Here is a 17,024-nt window from a genome sequence, read left to right on the forward strand (position 1 = left end):
GCAAAACTTCACAAAACCAGGAAGCTTGGGACTCCTACCCAGCTTTATGCTACGGGTTTTTTTTTTTTCCTCTCTCAGCAGAGTGTCAGCTGCCGCCGTTTCACCGTGGTCGCCCTTTCTTCTGCCGTGAAAGTGCAAGACGGACGGAAAGGCTCCATAGCGGTCTGCGAGTACAAGGTACGTCCGCGATGCGTGTCCGCGTTTTTCCTAAGGCGCTTGTAGTACGGACTTCAAAGTTAACGTCAAGAATGTGCCGGCTCTCCTTCCTTCTGTAGTTTTTCTAGGAACTGTTTTAAGGCAGATACTAAAAGTCAAAGAAGGTCTGCGCTGGAGCGTGTTAACGCCTGTGCAAAGTCGGCTTCCCTCCGTTTATTTTGCCTTCCCGAAAGCGCAATCTTGTGTTTCTGTGCGCTTACTAGGAAAGGATATCGGGAAAACAATTTTATCCGAAAAGAGGAAAGGCAATGTTTGCAAGAGTTCAGAAGAAACAGGCTTTGTTTTTGTCATAAAAGCTGTGTGCTTTTTCAGTCAATAAGTTTTTAAAAAGGAGGATTTCAAAATACAAACCTGTATCTGCTGTATTATATAAATTATTAAAAAATAATTTTCTGTCTTTTTCCCTTTTTTCCGTCTCCGTTTTAGTTCACCCATGCGGGTTTTTAAATCACTTCCCGATGTTCTTAATCGCCGCTTCCTTTAAACACTTTCCTGACTCCTTTTCTCCTCTTTGCTGCTGCCTTTATTCCCCTGTATTTCTGTTTTAATTCTTTCTTGTCTTTCCTTAGGGCCCTCGTTTTTTGAATCTTCCTTCTCCGTCCCTCTAGTTCGCTGTCCTGTTTTTTAATTTTCCCACTTATTTCCCTAATCCCTGTGGCTTTTTCCATGTTCTAGGTTGACTTTTCCCCTGGGGGTTTAGCTGGGTTTAATTGTTTCTTCTCTTCCCTTAGTGTTCCCTCAGTGCCCTCGCTTTCTAAATTTTCCTTCCCCGATGGAGCTCCCTGTCGCTATTTATTAAGTTTTTTCCTTATTTCTTCCGTCGCCCTTGCTGTTCAAACGTCCTGCTTTCGGCTGGCAGAGAGTTAAGGTTCTTCCTAGTAGCTGGCACAGTGCTGCCTTTTGGATTGCGGATGAGCATCATGTTGGTAACGCGCTGACGTTTTGTTTGTCGCTAAGTAGCGCTGACACCACTCAAGGACCTTTCAGCTTCCCGTGCTCTGCCCGGTGCGCAAGAAGCTGGGAGGCGCCACAGGCAGCTCAGCTGCCCCAGACCGGCCGCAGCGCTATTCCCTACCGTGGGACGTCACGCTCGGTCTGGAAACCGGGGGGCGTTGGCCAGGAGTCAGCGATGGCAGCTCGGGGACGTGCTTGGCATCGGTCGGCGAGTGGTGAGCCCCTGTCTAGTGAAGCGCTTGCTTTGTATACTCTTATTGGTTTATTATTATTACTACTACTACTGCTACTGCTAGTATTACTAGTATTCTGTTGTCTTTTCCTTCAATTGTTAAACTGTTCTTTACCTTAACCCCCGAGTTTTCGGACTTCCACCCTTGCAATTTTCTCCCGCGTAGCGGCTGCGTGGTGCTTAGCTGCTGGCTGGGGTTAAACCACGACAAAAGCTTCTGTCGACTTGTATTCCGTCTGCCGTTTCCATTTTTTAATTCTTCCTTGTCTCTATTAGGACCTTTGCTTTGTCCGTTTTCTTCCTACGTCTCTCTTTTAGTTCACTGTCCCTGTTTTTCATTTTTTTCTCTTCGTTGCCCTAAGTCCCGTCACTCTTGAAGTTTTTTTTGCTTTTATCCCGTTCCCTGTCTTTAGTTTTCAACGAGTTCTTCTCTTTCCTTAGGGTCCTCCCTTTTAACAGCCTCGGAGGGGGCGTAGCTTCCCGCTGAGGAGCGGTTGGAGGAGGCGAGGTGGTTGTCAGCCGGGTCATCATTTAATAGTAAAGTATGAAATGGCACGTTGATTAATCATTTACCTTTTGGTTTTGTGGGAGCTGTGCTGGCTGCCTTTAGAATCAGCTGAGAATTTGAGGTGAGCTGGGTTGTAGAGGGGAGGCACCCGGGGCTGGCTATTTCACCCGAGCGCCACGGGAACTTTGTGTCTCCTGGCATCCTAGGCGCACCGAGTGACAGTCGCAGCATCTTTCTTTAGAATAGGCGTGGAGCAGGTGAGCGGAGCGGTAGGGTGCTTTTGAGGAGGAGGGTGTCGCAGAAGCGGTTGGCAGTAACCAGACCGATGCTGAATACCAGCGCTGTGTTTTAGTTTGTTAGTGGGTTGTGGGTTTGTGGGTTGGGAGTTTGGTGTTGGTTTTTTTGTTTGTTTTGGTTTTTTTGTTGTTTTTCTTTTGTGGGTTTTGTGGGTTTTGTGGGTTTTGTGGGTTTTGTGGGTTTTGTGGGTTTTGTGGGTTTTGTGGTTTTTGTGGGTTTTGTGGGTTTTGTGGTTTTTGTGGTTTTTGTGGTTTTTGTGGTTTTTGTGGTTTTTGTGGTTTTTGTGGTTTTTGTGGTTTTTGTGGTTTTTGTGGTTTTTGTGGTTTTTGTGGTTTTTGTGGTTTTTGTGGTTTTTGTGGTTTTTGTGGTGTTTTGTTTTTTTTTGTTTTTTTTGTTGTGTGGTTTTTGTGGTTTTTTTGTTTTGTTTTAGATGACGAAGAGGAACTGGGTGAGTGCAGGAATGTTCTAGTTAGGTGTGTGGTGGTTTTCTTTTTTTTTTGAGGGTGGATTCAGATCCCTGGCCCTCTGAAAGCTCAGTTGCGGGATCAGGGCTGAGGAGGTAACAAGGATAGGAATTGCAGGGAGGGGTTATAAAGTTGGTGTCGGGGAGAGGCCTGTCCAGGAGCAGTCTCCTTTGGGAAGGGCAAAGGAGCGGGTTACTGTTGTTAGCGCGCTGCTGACGTTTGCTGAGCAGGGCAGTTCCATCCTGTGTCTGTGCGTTTTGCTTTTGCGTAGTCTGTCTGTCTTCTGTGTCTCGTACCATGGCTTTCTCAGGTCTCGATGTTTCCGTAGCTCTTTGTGATCATCGGGCCCCTCGGGAGGCTTACCTCGAGGGCGTCTCGAACGCATCGCCTCATCGGCATAGCGTTTCTTGAGCCCTGCTTATCTTGCCGTCGTAGCTTAAAGCACGGACGTGTCCGGGAAGCGTCGCGTTCCAGATGTTTCCGAGGGATCGTCTGTTGCGGTGGCCGGCCGGGCGGTCTCCGCAGGTCTGCTTTTGAGAGTTACGTTTCTACGGTCGTCTTCAGGGGTTTCATCCCTGGTTCCTTAATGGTCTTAGGTCTTAAATCCTGGCTTGTCATGCATCCATTTATCTTTTTTAGATGGTAGTTTTATCTCCTGGGCCACGGCAGGCACCGTAGGGGTTCCGTGCCGGAGGCGTCTTCCCTACCGGAGTCGTTCCCGCTCGTGATCTTCTCGGGTCTCGAGGTCACGTCGTTTGTGGCATCTGTGTGCAGTGTCTGTCTGTGTGTCGGGGTTGGAGCCGCTCTGCCCAGGAGCGTTGCGATATTGGAGTTGGGGGTAGCATAGCCTCACGGTGATACGTCCATTTGTACAGTATCTGTAGGCAAAGATTGTACGGGCCATCTCGAGGCAAGCAGCTGTAGACAGGTGCCGCAGTTACTTCTGTTGTGTTTTGCGGGTGCCGGAGGCTGGACCGGCGCACGTAGCGAAGCGTCTTCTTCGCCTTGCCGTAGCGGAAGGTGAAACTTGGGAATCGTACGGAGCCCAAGGTTGTTTAGAGGTGCGCGGCGAGGCAGTTGCAGGGATAGCTCTGGAACCGGGGGGCTGTGCTGCAGTGGCAGCTGGGTGGTGTAAGTGTAGTGGTTTGAGTGAGCGGTGGTTGAAGGATTGTTCGGTTCCTGAATGTGCCTAACCTTGTACGTGTGAAGTATTTTATTGCAGGTCGTATGTAATGTTGAGAGTAATTTATTTCATATATACTATAGAATAAAAAAACCCCAGCTGGGGCATTTCCCTCCCCCCCGCTGCGTTTTTTTTCCCCCGGTCCCGGCCGCTCTGCGAGGCGATGATCATCGCCAAGGTTTGGGCGGAGGTCAGGCTCGGGCCGGGGTTTTCTCAGGCAGGGCGATTTTTTTTTTTTTTTTTTTTTTTGAGGCCCTCGGGAACACCGTTCCCAGGGAGCGCCGCAGAGGCAGGGCGACGGTCCGTTGTGGCGTGCTGGTGGTGGAACGGATCGGCCGAGACCGAGGCGTGGTTTGGGTGGTAGCTGAATGAGCGGTGCGTTTGGAATGTATCTAACCTTTTATGATGGTGTGGGGGTGCTTTGTTTCTTTGCAGGTTCCAGGTGGAATTGAAATTTTTCCTTTGCAGACATGTAGAAATGAAAACAAAATGACAATTATGACAATTATCCCTGGGAGTCATAATTAATTTAAATTAAAAAAAAAATTACTCCCAGGGTAGGAGCTGGTTGCTACTGCTGCACCAGCCTTACCATTTTTAAATTTTTTTTTAGTTCATTTTTTTTATAGTGTTTGTTATTTGGTTTTTTTTTCCTTTGTACTATATAAATATGTATACAAATATATACATACACCCTCCCAGGTGGGAGGAAGCAATGATTAAACTAGTAACACCACATCTTCCTATAACAATTCATTCCTCCCACATGGAAGGGCAATTACCATCTTGTTATGAAACTGAATCAACTAATTATTCAAAGCAGTTACATTTCTCTGGCACCCCCTACAAAACAAAAGAAACAATAAACAACGAGAAATGCAAACACAATCATTCAAACAAAATTGTACACAGCACACAAAAGTGTAAAAAGCAAAACCCAGCGCGGCAAAAACCGAACTCGTCCAAAGCACCAAACTAGCCGACACAGTCCTCCCGGATGACAGAGAAGGTCCTCCAGAGCATAGAGATGAGCCAGAAAGTCCTCCCCGATGAGAAAGACTGTCCTTCAGACCATAGAGCTGCAAGGAGAAGTCCTCCCGGAGTATAGAGCGGCTCCGCAGACCATCGAGATGACAGCGAAAGTCGACCCAGACGATAGAGAAGGTCGTCCAGAGCATAGAGATGAAACCAGAGGTCCCCTGGATGATCCAGAAGGTCGCCGAGCGCCTCGAGATTAAACTGGCGGTCCCAACCGGCGCATGCGCGGTGCGCCGGGGGCGGGCATGGGGCGGTGGGCGGAGGTTCCCCGCGCGGAGCGGAGCGGCGCGGTCGTTGGGCTGCGGCTGCAGGCAGCGAGGAGGTGAGCGGGGAAAGCCCCGAGGAGGACGGCGGTGCCTGCGGGGGAGCGGCCGGGCCGGCGGGAGGCACGGAGCGGGGAAGGTGCGGTGCCGTGTGGGAGCCGGTGGGCGGAGCTTCCTGGAGCCGGTCGGGGCCGGGGGCGCCGCGCCGCTCCGCTCGGGGGCCGGGCGGCGGGGGGGCGCCGAGCCGAGCCGCGCCGCTCCGGGGCCGGGCGGCGGGGGGGCGCCGAGCCGAGCCGCGCCGCTCCGGGGCCGGGCGGCGGGGGGGGGGCCGCGCCGCTCCGGGGCCTGGCGGCGGGGGGGAGCCGTGCCGCTCCGGGGCCGGGTGGCGGGGAGGCGCCGCGCCGCTCCGGGGCCGGGCGGCGGGGGGGCGCCGAGCCGCGCCGCTCCGGGGCCGGGCGGCGGGGAGGCGCCGCGCCGAGCCGCTCCGGGGCCGGGCGCCGAGCCGCGCCGCTCCGGGGCCGGGCGGCGGGGAGGCGCCGCGCCGCTCCGGGGCCGGGCGGCGGGGGGGGCGCCGAGCCGCGCCGCTCCGGGGCCGGGCGGCGGGGAGGCGCCGCGCCGAGCCGCTCCGGGGCCGGGCGCCGAGCCGCGCCGCTCCGGGGCCGGGCGGCGGGGAGGCGCCGCGCCGAGCCGCGCCGTTCCGGGGCCGGGCGGCGGGGGGGGGGGCCGCGCCGCTCCGGGGCCGGGCGGCGGGGAGGCGCCGCGCCGAGCCGCTCCGGGGCCGGGCGCCGAGCCGCGCCGCTCCGGGGCCGGGCGGCGGGGAGGCGCCGAGCCGCTTCGGGGCCGTGCGGCGGGGGGCACCGCGCCGCTTCGGGGCCGGGCGGCGGGGGGGGCGCCGCGCCGCTCCGGGGCCGGGCGGCGGGGAGGCGCCGCGCCGAGCCGCTCCGGGGCCGGGCGGCGGGGAGGCGCCGCGCCGAGCCGCTCCGGGGCCGGGCGCCGAGCCGCGCCGCTCCGGGGCCGGGCGGCGGGGAGGCGCCGCGCCGAGCCGCGCCGTTCCGGGGCCGGGCGGCGGGGGGGGGGGCCGCGCCGCTCCGGGGCCGGGCGGCGGGGAGGCGCCGCGCCGAGCCGCTCCGGGGCCGGGCGCCGAGCCGCGCCGCTCCGGGGCCGGGCGGCGGGGAGGCGCCGAGCCGCTTCGGGGCCGTGCGGCGGGGAGCACCGCGCCGCTTCGGGGCCGGGCGGCGGGGGGGCGCCGGGTCGGTGCCGGTGGGGGGGCGCCGGCCGGAGCCGGTGGCGGGGGCTGCCCGGAGCCGTGCTGGGGGCTCGGCGGGGCTTCCACGTGCGGCGATGGCGTGGGGAACGGTGTCCCCGCAGGGTCAAAAGCAGGGAGGGCTGTGTCTCGCGGCATCTTGGAGCCCGGGGCTTTTGGTCGGCCACGTTGGTTCCCCGGGCCATGCTGGCAGGTGTAGTTTCTATGGTCGTGGCTGCCAGGCAAACCGCTTCTCTTTTTGCCTCCTCCTTTCCAGTGTCACCTTCTGCGTCCCATGCAGAAAATCCTGCGTGCTTGATTCCGCTCGCTGCTCAGGTAATGGCGCGTCTGGGGCTGCGGGAGTGGGGAGAAACACTTGCCGGTTCAAGGACGCCACGGGTGCGCCACATCAAAGCCAGAGGAAAGGCAAATCTGCTGCCCGTGCAGAAAAGCCGAGGACAAACTGCAGGTAAGAGAGCGCACCTCGTTCCTGCAGTGCTCCCTTGGGAGTTACAGATGTTTGCCTTCCAGGCAAAAGAACAGACTTTGCTCTAGGAGAAATGAAGAGCTGCCTGTTCCCTTCTTTAGGCTCCGGTGTTTCACTTCTGGTTGGTCGTGCTAATTGGATGGGCGAGCTGGAAATAGCCTTTTGTTTTGATACGCAGAAGTCAATTGTTAGTAATACGCGGTGTCAGTAGAGTTCATTTTTGAGCACCTAGGTGCCAGTGGAAACGTAAGGAATGAAGCTCGATGGGAACTGATACTTAAGTTTAGTTTTCCGTGATTTTTCTTTGCCGTTCGGGCGTGGATGGCACGGTGTCCTGTGGCTCGGTCCACGTTCTGTTCCGTGGAGCCTTCGGTCTAGGACTTTGAAGTAAGGAAGTTTGTCCTTCCAGAAAAGGGCTAGTCGCTCCTAGGATTGAGGTGTGGACTTGCAGAGTCTCTTAGGCACGTGCTCGGAATTGGAGGCGAATTTCACTTGATGTTGCTGCTGTTTGTCTTCACTTTCCTTCCTTCCCCCACGGCTCCATCAGGAGCGGGAGCTCTGAATCATCATTTTGTTTTCAGTCTCAAACACGTTTTTTTACCCAAGGAGGTGCTACATTTAGAAGTTAATGAGTTTTGTCACAAACGCGTCGGTCGATGCGATTGCGTTGCGATTGTTAAAACCCGCAAAATAACACCAGTCTTACGGATCTGGCCTATTTCTTCCGAACACGGATTCGTCACGTGCAAATCGGGATACGGGTCGTCTGCGCTTCGTGCTGAGACAGGGATGAGCTCCCAAAGGCAAAAAATACAAGGTCGTGGGGGTTGGTTTTGTTTGTATTTGGGGGCGGGGGGGGTGGATTTAAAAGAAAAAAAAGAACGCAGTGTTGACTGGTGGCAGCCTGCAGAGCTCTTTTGCTGCCCGACCTCTCCTTTTCCTCTCTTGAACTCCTCTTTCGTGGCTGTAATTGTCGTTTGGAGAAGTTCAGAAGAGCGGTTCAGTGACTTGCCTGGGTCCGTGTGCCAGTAATACCGGGAAGGGAAGCGCTTGAACCGGTAGCAAATCAAGTTGGCTACAAGCAGAGGTTCTGAAGGAAGACCAACGATAACGGGAAGCAAATAGCAAGTTCCCAAAAAATGGGCGCGTGTCAAACGCATCCGAGTTTTACGGCCAAATGTTGTTTGGCAATATGTTCCAAACGGCTATTTTTTCCTTCCCTCGGTTGTAGTCTTTGTAAAACTTCACAAAACCAGGAAGCTTGGGACTCCTACCCAGCTTTATGCTACGGGTTTTTTTTTTTTCCTCTTTCAGCAGAGCGTCAGCTGCCGCCGTTTCACCGTGGTCGCCCTTTCTTCTGCCGTGAAAGTGCAAGACGGACGGAAAGGCTCCATAGCGGTCTGCGAGTACAAGGTACGTCCGCGATGCGTGTCCGCATTTTTCCTAAGGCGCTTGTAGTACGGACTTCAAAGTTAACGTCAAGAATGTGCCGGCTCTCCTTCCTTCTGTAGTTTTTCTAGGAACTGTTTTAACGCAGATACTAAAAGTCAAAGAAGGTCTGCGCTGGAGCGTGTTAACGCCTGTGCAAAGTCGGCTTCCCTCCGTTTATTTTGCCTTCCCGAAAGCGCAATCTTGTGTTTCTGTGCGCTTACTAGGAAATGCTATTGGGAAAATAATTGCGTCGTAAAAGAGGAAAGACAATGTTTGTGAGAGTTCAGGCGTTCGGAAGAAACAGGCTTTGTTTTTGTCATAAAAGCTGTGTGCTTTTTCAGTCAATAAGTTTTTAAAATATCTTACAGTAGGTCTCGAAAAGCTTACTGCGATACTAGCGTCCGTACTAAAAGCGATCAAGGTCCAAGGAGAGACGTGGGCAAAAGAGGAGGAATCGGCGTCGCTTTCCCGAGAAGCATTGCCAGCCTTGTAAGTAGCGACAGCGAGTCCTGACGTGGTTTCGGTGAGTTACTGCTTCGGCAGCATCCTTTTTTCTTAACCTACAGCGTGTGATTTCTTACTTCAGCTGGAAAGAGATTTTCCAGAATGGAAATCTTTCTCATTCAAAGAAGTTGTGTTTTATGAGCTCCCCATCAGAGTGGGGATCGTCAGAGATGATGCGCTTGGCAGTGGAAGTCAGCAGCAGCAAGACTTTCCACTCTCTTAAAAAAAAAAAAAAAAAAAAAAGTCCGTTTGCTTCCAAAGACCCGAGCACAGCACGTCTTCCAGAAGTTGATGGCATCGCTGGTTCTCAGTTGCAACAGCCGAGATGTCATCAACACGCGTTCCTCTGCGTGCTTCGGCGCAGCCAAAAGCGTTAGCAAATCTGCCGGTCCTTTTTGGTAGCCTTACGCGTTGCAGCCCCGGGGATTGGATTCTGCCCCCAAAGTAAAACCGTATGGGGGATCTCTTCTGTCACGGTTTTTTCTCTCCTAGATGTAACTTCAGGAAAAAAAAGTTAAAATTGGATCTACAAACTGCCTTGCGTTGTTTCAGCTGTAACTGCCAACTAGCTGTGGCGTACAATTGCTTAGGTGTGTTTAAGCAGTGAGGTATTTGTTCTGAACGTTGACCAGGAGAGGCAACTGAACGTTACGGGGTGTTTTCCCCCCCGCTCTTTTGACGGAGTGCTCTGAAGTACTTTCTTTCTGTCTGGCTTTCAAGGGTGCGTTTCCCTGGCAGTTCAGCAGCATCTCTCTTGGGCGGCGCGGCTGGCCAGATGTCGCTCCTAATGACGTAAGGCGCAAAAAACCCCTGGTCAAATGATAACTGCGTATCTTGGAGACAGATAATCTACTGGTATCGATTCACAGCTGTGCAAGTTAAATTAACGCCAAAGGAAAATCCAGTCCTTCTCCAGCAGAAGTATTTTTATTGGATGTTTATAAACACACGCACAGCTTTTTTAGTATGAAGCGAATTGCTGCGATTTGTCCTTTGCTTTTCCTTTTCCCCTCGAAAGCGTTACGCTTCGCTTCCAGCTTTGTCGACCGAGCCAGCAAGATGTGCAGCAGCAGCTGCGAGGGCCGTAGCTGTTGCGGCGGACCTGTAAGCGTAGATTCTGATTGCGGTACGCCCTCGTCCTGCAACCTCGCAGGGTCGTCTCCCTGCAGCCGTGCCGTAAGGAAGGGGTGAGACGTTTTCCAACGCCGGCAAGAGCGTGTGCTTGTATGCGAAGAACATGTTCGGAATCGTACCGGTTAGTCTTAATGCTGATGGGAAGCGTTCAGGTCGCTCTAGCTTTTAAAGGATGTCTTGTATTTGGAGCTGACCTGCTTACCTCGAATCCTCCTTGAGCTCAGCTGCTCTCCTCTCCCTTGCTCTGACTGAATTCCTGTACTCGCTGCTGTGCTATTTTTTTCACATGCTGAAATATCGCTTGGGCTTTTTGTTTTTCAGGTGTCTTGTTGCAAGCGTCTCGTGGTGCTCGCTAGGTACCCCCCGGCCCAGGTTGGCCTGCCTGTCGTGAAGCGTCCCGAGGGTAAGGGGCCGGCCCCGTGCCTGGAGGCTCCCGGCTCTGTCTCCGGCGGGTGCCCCGCGGGTGCGGCAGCGAGGGCTGCGTGGTGGGGCGAGTCCCGGGCCAAGAGGGAGCGGGGAGGTTCGTTGCCCCGGGGAGCCCGTCCCAGCGCGGGAACGGAGGGGGAGCACGGCAGAGCAGAGCCTGAGCGAGAGGTGCGGCACCGTCCCCCGGCAGGCTCCCCCCGCGGCGTGGGGCAGCCGCCGGCTTGCGGGACGGGGGCCGGGGGGGGCTGCAGCCGTTTGGGGGGGCTGCCCCCATTTTATTTTTCTGGCGGAGCTCCCCTTTTCGGGGGGGCGCCTACATATGTAAATGGCATTATTAAAGTAGCTGTTTTCCTTGTTCTGTGCCTTTTTGGGGGGGGTGATTAAAAAGTGTGGAGGGGCCTGGGGGGTGATGATGTCATTTGGGGCCCCCCAACGTCACGGGGGGCGGGGGCGTGATGATGAAACAGAGGAGCAGGTGAGTGGGGGATGAAGGTGTCACGGGGAGGTTTCCCCCCAGAGAAGGGGGGTCACAGTCCCAAAATGCCTGAAAACTCGTGTGTGTGTGTGATTAACCATGTGAAGAACTGGAAATACGGGTGCGAGGCATTGCAGTAGAGAAAAATCTCTCGCCTTTATATATATATATTGAAAAATAATATTCGTTTTTATGTGTGTGTATATATATATGTAAAAGGATTTCAAAATACAAACCTGTACCTGCTATGTTATAGAAATTATTAAAAAATCTCAATGGAGATAGATAGGGTTTTAAAATAAAAAAGAACTTGTCTCTATGTTAAGAAATAAAGGAGTTTAAAATGCAAAAAGAGATGATGTAGGTGAAGGAATTTAAACCAGAAGTCAGTCTGGATAGGTAGAAGTACCTACGCTTACCCTGTGTCACCGAGTAAGCCTAAGTAGGTATCCCGTGTAATCGAAGTAAAGGTTCTATGGAAGTGTAAACAGATAACTAAGTCTAAAGAGGTAGGATTGTAAGTAGATACCGAAGTCTAAAGAGAGAAGTCGAAGATATCAAAGTGTCAAAATATGCAAGTCCAAGAGCAAAATATCCAATATCCAAGAGCAACACAGTTTGGGGCTCCCAGGAAAGCTGAATCCGCCTGGATTTGTGCAGCTGGAAAGCAAGCACAAACACACCGCACCGCACACGCACACACTCACACCCCCCCCGCCCCCCCGCATTTTAAGGCAGAAAACCAAAAATGACCCATTGTTATGATGTGGAAAAGCGCCGGAGAACCCCAGAACTGAATATTTTGGAAAAGCAGAAACCCCCAAGTTTTGTATGACGTAAAAGAAAAAACAAAAAAGAAGAACAACAACAAACAAAAAAACCCCAAACGAAAAACCGGCGCCAATTTGGGCCAAATCTGGGGTGAACCACGGACAGTTTGAGGGGCATTGCTGGGGATTATCTGGCGTGGATTCCTTCTCCGGAGCGGAATATCCGTTGCGGGTTATCCCAGGTGAGTTATCTGCTGTGGATTATGCCGGGTGGACCCCCTGGTGTAGGTCATCCCCACCCGTGTCCCCCCGTGCACCTTTGTACCCACACATAGCCGCCGTCCGTCCGTCCGTCCGTGTCCGTCTCCTCCCCCCTGTCCTCCTCTGCGTGTCTCTCCGCCCTCCCGAGTGCTCTCCACCCGAACGTCCCCCCACACAAGGTTTTTCCCCCCGTGCGGGTTTTTTTTTTTTTTTTTTTTTTCCCTGGGCCGTGCCCCCCGCGTCCCCTGCCCTCCAGTCTCGCGCCCCCGCTCCCCTGCTCCACCCCTCCCCTAACCCCTTTGCTTCTGGACCCCCAGCTCCGCACGGGCCACGGGCAGCCTGGGGAGCTTCACCCCGAGCCGTTCCTTTCCCCCCTGGGCAGCAGCGGTTCTGCCGCTGCTACAGGCAGGCGCTTTCTGGACGGGCGAGGGGCTGGGACGACCGGAGGCTGCCGCACGCTCTGGTCCGAGCGAGACGCTGTTCCCGGGGGACCTGGCGCAGGGAAAGGCGAGGGACTCTCCGCGCTGCCGGTGGCTCTTCAGAAGGGAACCGCGCTCTGGTTTTAGCGGCAGAAGGTGTCGGTCGGGCAGCCGCGTAGCACTGTGCTGAGCGACGGGGCAGGCGTCTGGCTTGTTGGAGTCCAGGCGTGTTTCTCGCCTCGCAGTCTCGATGCCAAAACAAGCAGGGGGTTCAGGTTCCCAAAGCCTTTGGACGTGGGAGCAAGATGACAGCTAGGTCTCTAGCAGCACGGTATTTCAGCCGTGTTGCTTGCTGCAAATGGCTTGCAGGCCAGGAGATGTTGAGAGGGGTCTGAAACAAAGAAAGGGAGCGTGGAAGTGGTTGTTTGAAGGCGGCAAATGAGGCAGCCGAAGGAAGCGAGCGGCTCAGCTGCCTTGGTGGACCAGCCCCTCCAGCCTCCCGAGTCTGGCGCGCCGCAGGCGGTCAAAGCGCAGGCGCCGCGCTCGCTGGCGGGAGCGGCAGGGAGCGCAGAGCTGCGCTGCCGTCCAGAGCGGCGAGGGAACCGGCAGGGCTCTAGGGCCATCTGGTGCGGCCAGCCGACGGGCCTCTTTGCTTTCCCTGTTTCACGTCTAATTCCTTTGCGTGCCGCAGGGCAGGGTGGTAAGTAACATCGCGCAGGTCTTATTTAAGTGGCAAGCCCTGCGCGGGAAGCCCGGGGCGGCGCAGGATGAGCGGAGGGCACCGCGGCAGAGCCCGAGGGTCACCGGCGTATCGCTCGCTCGCAGATCGCGCGCTTGCCGGCGGTCTGCTCGCGTGCACCGCTTCCTGATAATCGTAGCTGCCCCTCTCACACAAAGCAGCTTTCAGTATCTCCTCGCGTGCCTTCAGGATGTCATCAGTGTCGCTTTTTTTTTCTTTTTTTTTAATAAAATCTCTCCAGGGTCTGTTGGCTCGCTGGTGTCACTCTCCCACCCCTGATGCCACCTGCAGATGAATCCAGCAATCCCGGGGGCTTACTCTGGGGGCAAAAAAGCCGAGCCAAGGCAAAGGTATTGACCAGGTACCCTGCGCTGCTTCCCCCGGCTGGGTCCTGGGGTGAGGGGCGGGGAGAGAAAGGGCCAGCAGCCCCTGCGAGCTGTCAAGCGCAGAGGACTGAAATGCTCGAGCCGCTTGGGTGCTTTTTGGGGGCGAGGCAATGGCTCTGGCTGCGTGGGCTGTGAGCGGGAGCAGGGGCAGAGAAGGGCGAGGCTTGTGGCCCCCCCCCCCCCCCGTCAGGCGGCGGCGGCTGCGGGCGGCCCAAGGCGGGCCGGGGTGCGAGTCCTTTGTCCCCGCGGGGAGCGCTCGGAGCGCGGGGCTCGGTGTGGTGCTGCCGCCTGGCGTCCAAAAGCGGGTACTGCAGCTCGGGTGGCGCCCGGGGGCGGTGGGGCGTTTTGGCCGTGCCTCGGTGCTGCCGCCTGGCGTCCAAAAGCGGGTACTGCAGGCCGGGAGCCGCGCAGGGGCGGTGGCGTGCACGTGATCCCCGGTGCCGGTGGCCGGTACCGGGCATGCGACAGCGCGGCGCCCGCGGGGCGATGCCGCCGCAGCCGTTGCTGCCTCCCGGTAAGGAAGCGCCGCTCTCGCCGTCCGGGAGGTGCTGGCTGCTGCTGGCACGGCTGCCTCGGCCTCCGCTGCAGCCCCGCCCCGGCCCACGCCCCCGTCCTGGTGTGGAGCGGCCCCGCCCCTAGCGACGGGCCCCGCCCCTGGAGCTCCCCGGCAGGGGAAGGGCACCACCCCTAGCGACAGGCCCCGCCCCTGGAGACCACCCCGTGCGGTGTGTCAGGGCGGAGCTTAGCCGCGGGGGGCGGAGCCTTGCGGTGGTAAGGCGGAGCTTTGCCATGTGAGGGCGGAGCTTCACCGGCGCATGCGCGGTGCGTAGGGGGCGGAGCCTTGCCGCGGGGGGCGGAGCTTTGCCCTGAAGGGCGGAGCTTTGGCCGAGCATGCGCGCTGTGTCAGGGGCGGGGCTTAGCCGCGGGGGGCGGAGCCTTGCGGTGGTAAGGCGGAGCTTTGCCGCGTGGGGGCGGGGCCTCACCGGCGCATGCGCAGTGCATGGGGGCCGGAGCTTTGCAGTGGGAGGGCGGAGCTTTGCCCTGAAGGGCGGAGCTTTGGCCGAGCATGCGTGCTGTGTCAGGGGCGGAGCTTAGCCGCGGGGGGCGGAGCGCTGCCGTGTGAGGGCGGAGCTCCACGGGCGCATGCGCGCTGTGTTGGGGCGGAGCTTTGCGGCGTGGGGCGGAGCCTTGCCGCGGGGAGGGCGGAGCTTCGCTGGCGCATGCGTGCTGTGTCGGGGGCGGAGCTTAGCCGCGGGGGGCGGAGCGTTGCGGTGGTAAGGCGGAGCTTTGCCGTGTGAGGGCGGAGCTCCACGGGCGCATGCGCGATGTGTCAGGGCGGAGCTTTGCCGCGTGGGGCGGAGCCTTGCCGCGGGGAGGGCGGAGCTTCGCTGGCGCATGCGTGGTGTGTGCAGGGCGGAGCTTTGCTGCAGAGGGCGGGGTTTGCCGCGGGGAGGGCGGAGCTTCGCCAGCGCATGCGCGGTGCGTCGGGGGCGGGAATCGCGCGGTGGGCGGAGGTTCCCCGCGCGGAGGGGCCGGGGTGAGCCCGGGGCGGAGGGGAGCGGAGCGGTCGTTGGGCTGCGGCTGCAGGCAGCGAGGAGGTGAGCGGGGAAAGCCCCGAGGAGGGCGGCGGGAGGCACGGAGCGGGGAGGGTGCGGTGCCGTGTGGGAGCCGGGCGGGCGGAGCTTCCTGGAGCCGGTCCGGGGGGGCGCCGAGCCGCGCCGCGCCGCGCCGCTTGTGCCGGGCGGCGGGGGGGGCGCCGCGCCGAGCCGCTGAGCTCCGGGGCCGGGCGGCGGGGAGGCGCCGCGCCGAGCCGCTGAGCTCCGGGGCCGGGCGGCGGGGGGGGCGCCGCGCCGAGCCGCTCCGCTCCGGGTCCGCGCGGCGGGGGGGCGCCGCGCCGAGCCGCTGAGCTCCGGGTCCGCGCGGCGGGGGGGCGCCGCGCCGAGCCGCTGAGCTCCGGGGCCGGGCGGCGGGGGGGCGCCGCGCCGAGCCGCTGAGCTCCGGGGCCGGGCGGCGGGGGGGGCGCCGCGCCGAGCCGCTGAGCTCCGGGGCCGGGCGGCGGGGGGGCGCCGCGCCGAGCCGCTGAGCTCCGGGGCCGGGCGGCGGGGGGGGCGCCGCGCCGAGCCGCTGAGCTCCGGGGCCGGGCGGCGGGGGGGGCGCCGCGCCGAGCCGCTCCGCTCCGGGGCCGGGCGGCGGGGGGGGCGCCGCGCCGAGCCGCTCCGCTCCGGGGCCGGGCGGCGGGGGGGGCGCCGCGCCGAGCCGCTCCGCTCTGGGGCCGGGCGGCGGGGGGGGCGCCGCGCCGAGCCGCTCCGCTCCGGGGCCGCGCGGCGGGGGGGGCGCCGAGCCGCGCCGCGCCGCGCCGCTTGTGCCGGGCGGCGGGGGGGGCGCCGCGCCGAGCCGCTCCGCTCCGGGGCCGGGCGGCGGGGGGGGCGCCGCGCCGAGCCGCTCCGCTCCGGGGCCGGGCGGCGGGGGGGGCGCCGCTCCGCTCTGGGGCCGGGCGGCGGGGGGGGCGCCGCGCCGAGCCGCTCCGCTCCGGGGCCGGGCGGCGGGGGGGGCGCCGCGCCGAGCCGCTCCGCTCCGGGGCCGGGCGGCGGGGGGGGCGCCGCGCCGAGCCGCTCCGCTCCGGGGCCGGGCGGCGGGGGGGGCGCCGCGCCGAGCCGCTCCGCTCCGGGGCCGGGCGGCGGGGGGGGCGCCGCGCCGAGCCGCTCCGCTCCGGGGCCGGGCGGCGGGGGGGCGCCGCGCCGAGCCGCTCGGCTCCGGGGCCGGGCGGCGGGGGGGCGCCGCGCCGAGCCGCTCCGCTCCGGGGCCGGGCGGCGGGGGGGGCGCCGCGCCGAGCCGCTCCGCTCCGGGGCCGGGCGGCGGGGGGGGCGCCGCGCCGAGCCGCTCCGCTCCGGGGCCGGGCGGCGGGGGGGGCGCCGCGCCGAGCCGCTCCGCTCCGGGGCCGCGCGGCGGGGGGGGCGCCGCGCCGAGCCGCTCCGCTCCGGGGCCGCGCGGCGGGGGGGGCGCCGCGCCGAGCCGCTCCGCTCCGGGGCCGCGCGGCGGGGGGGGCGCCGCGCCGAGCCGCTCCGCTCCGGGGCCGCGCGGCGGGGGGGGCGCCGCGCCGAGCCGCTCCGCTCCGGGGCCGCGCGGCGGGGGGGCGCCGCGCCGAGCCGCTCCGCTCCGGGGCCGGGCGGCGGGGGGGGCGCCGCGCCGAGCCGCTGAGCTCCGGGTCCGCGCGGCGGGGGGGCGCCGCGCCGAGCCGCTCCGCTCCGGGGCCGCGCGGCGGGGGGGGCGCCGCGCCGAGCCGCTCCGCTCCGGGGACGGGCGGTGGGGGGGCGCCGGGTCGGTGCCGGTGGGGAGGCGCCGGCCGGAGCCGGTGGCGGGGGCTGCCCGGAGCCGTGCTGGGGGCTCGGCGGGGCTTCCACGTGCAGCGGTGGCGTGGGGAACGGTGTCCCCGCAGGGTCAAAAGCAGGGAGGGCTGCGTCTCGTGGCATTTTGGAGCCCGGGGCTTTTGGTCGGCCACGTTGGTTCCCCGGGCCATGCCGGGAGGTGTAGTTTCTATGGTCGTGGCTGCCGGGCAAACCGCTTCTCTTTTGCCTCCTCCTTTCCAGTGTCACC

The sequence above is a fragment of the Platalea leucorodia genome (genome assembly GCF_965183815.1).
Source record: "Platalea leucorodia genome assembly, chromosome: Z".
NCBI lineage: Eukaryota > Metazoa > Chordata > Aves > Pelecaniformes > Threskiornithidae > Platalea > Platalea leucorodia.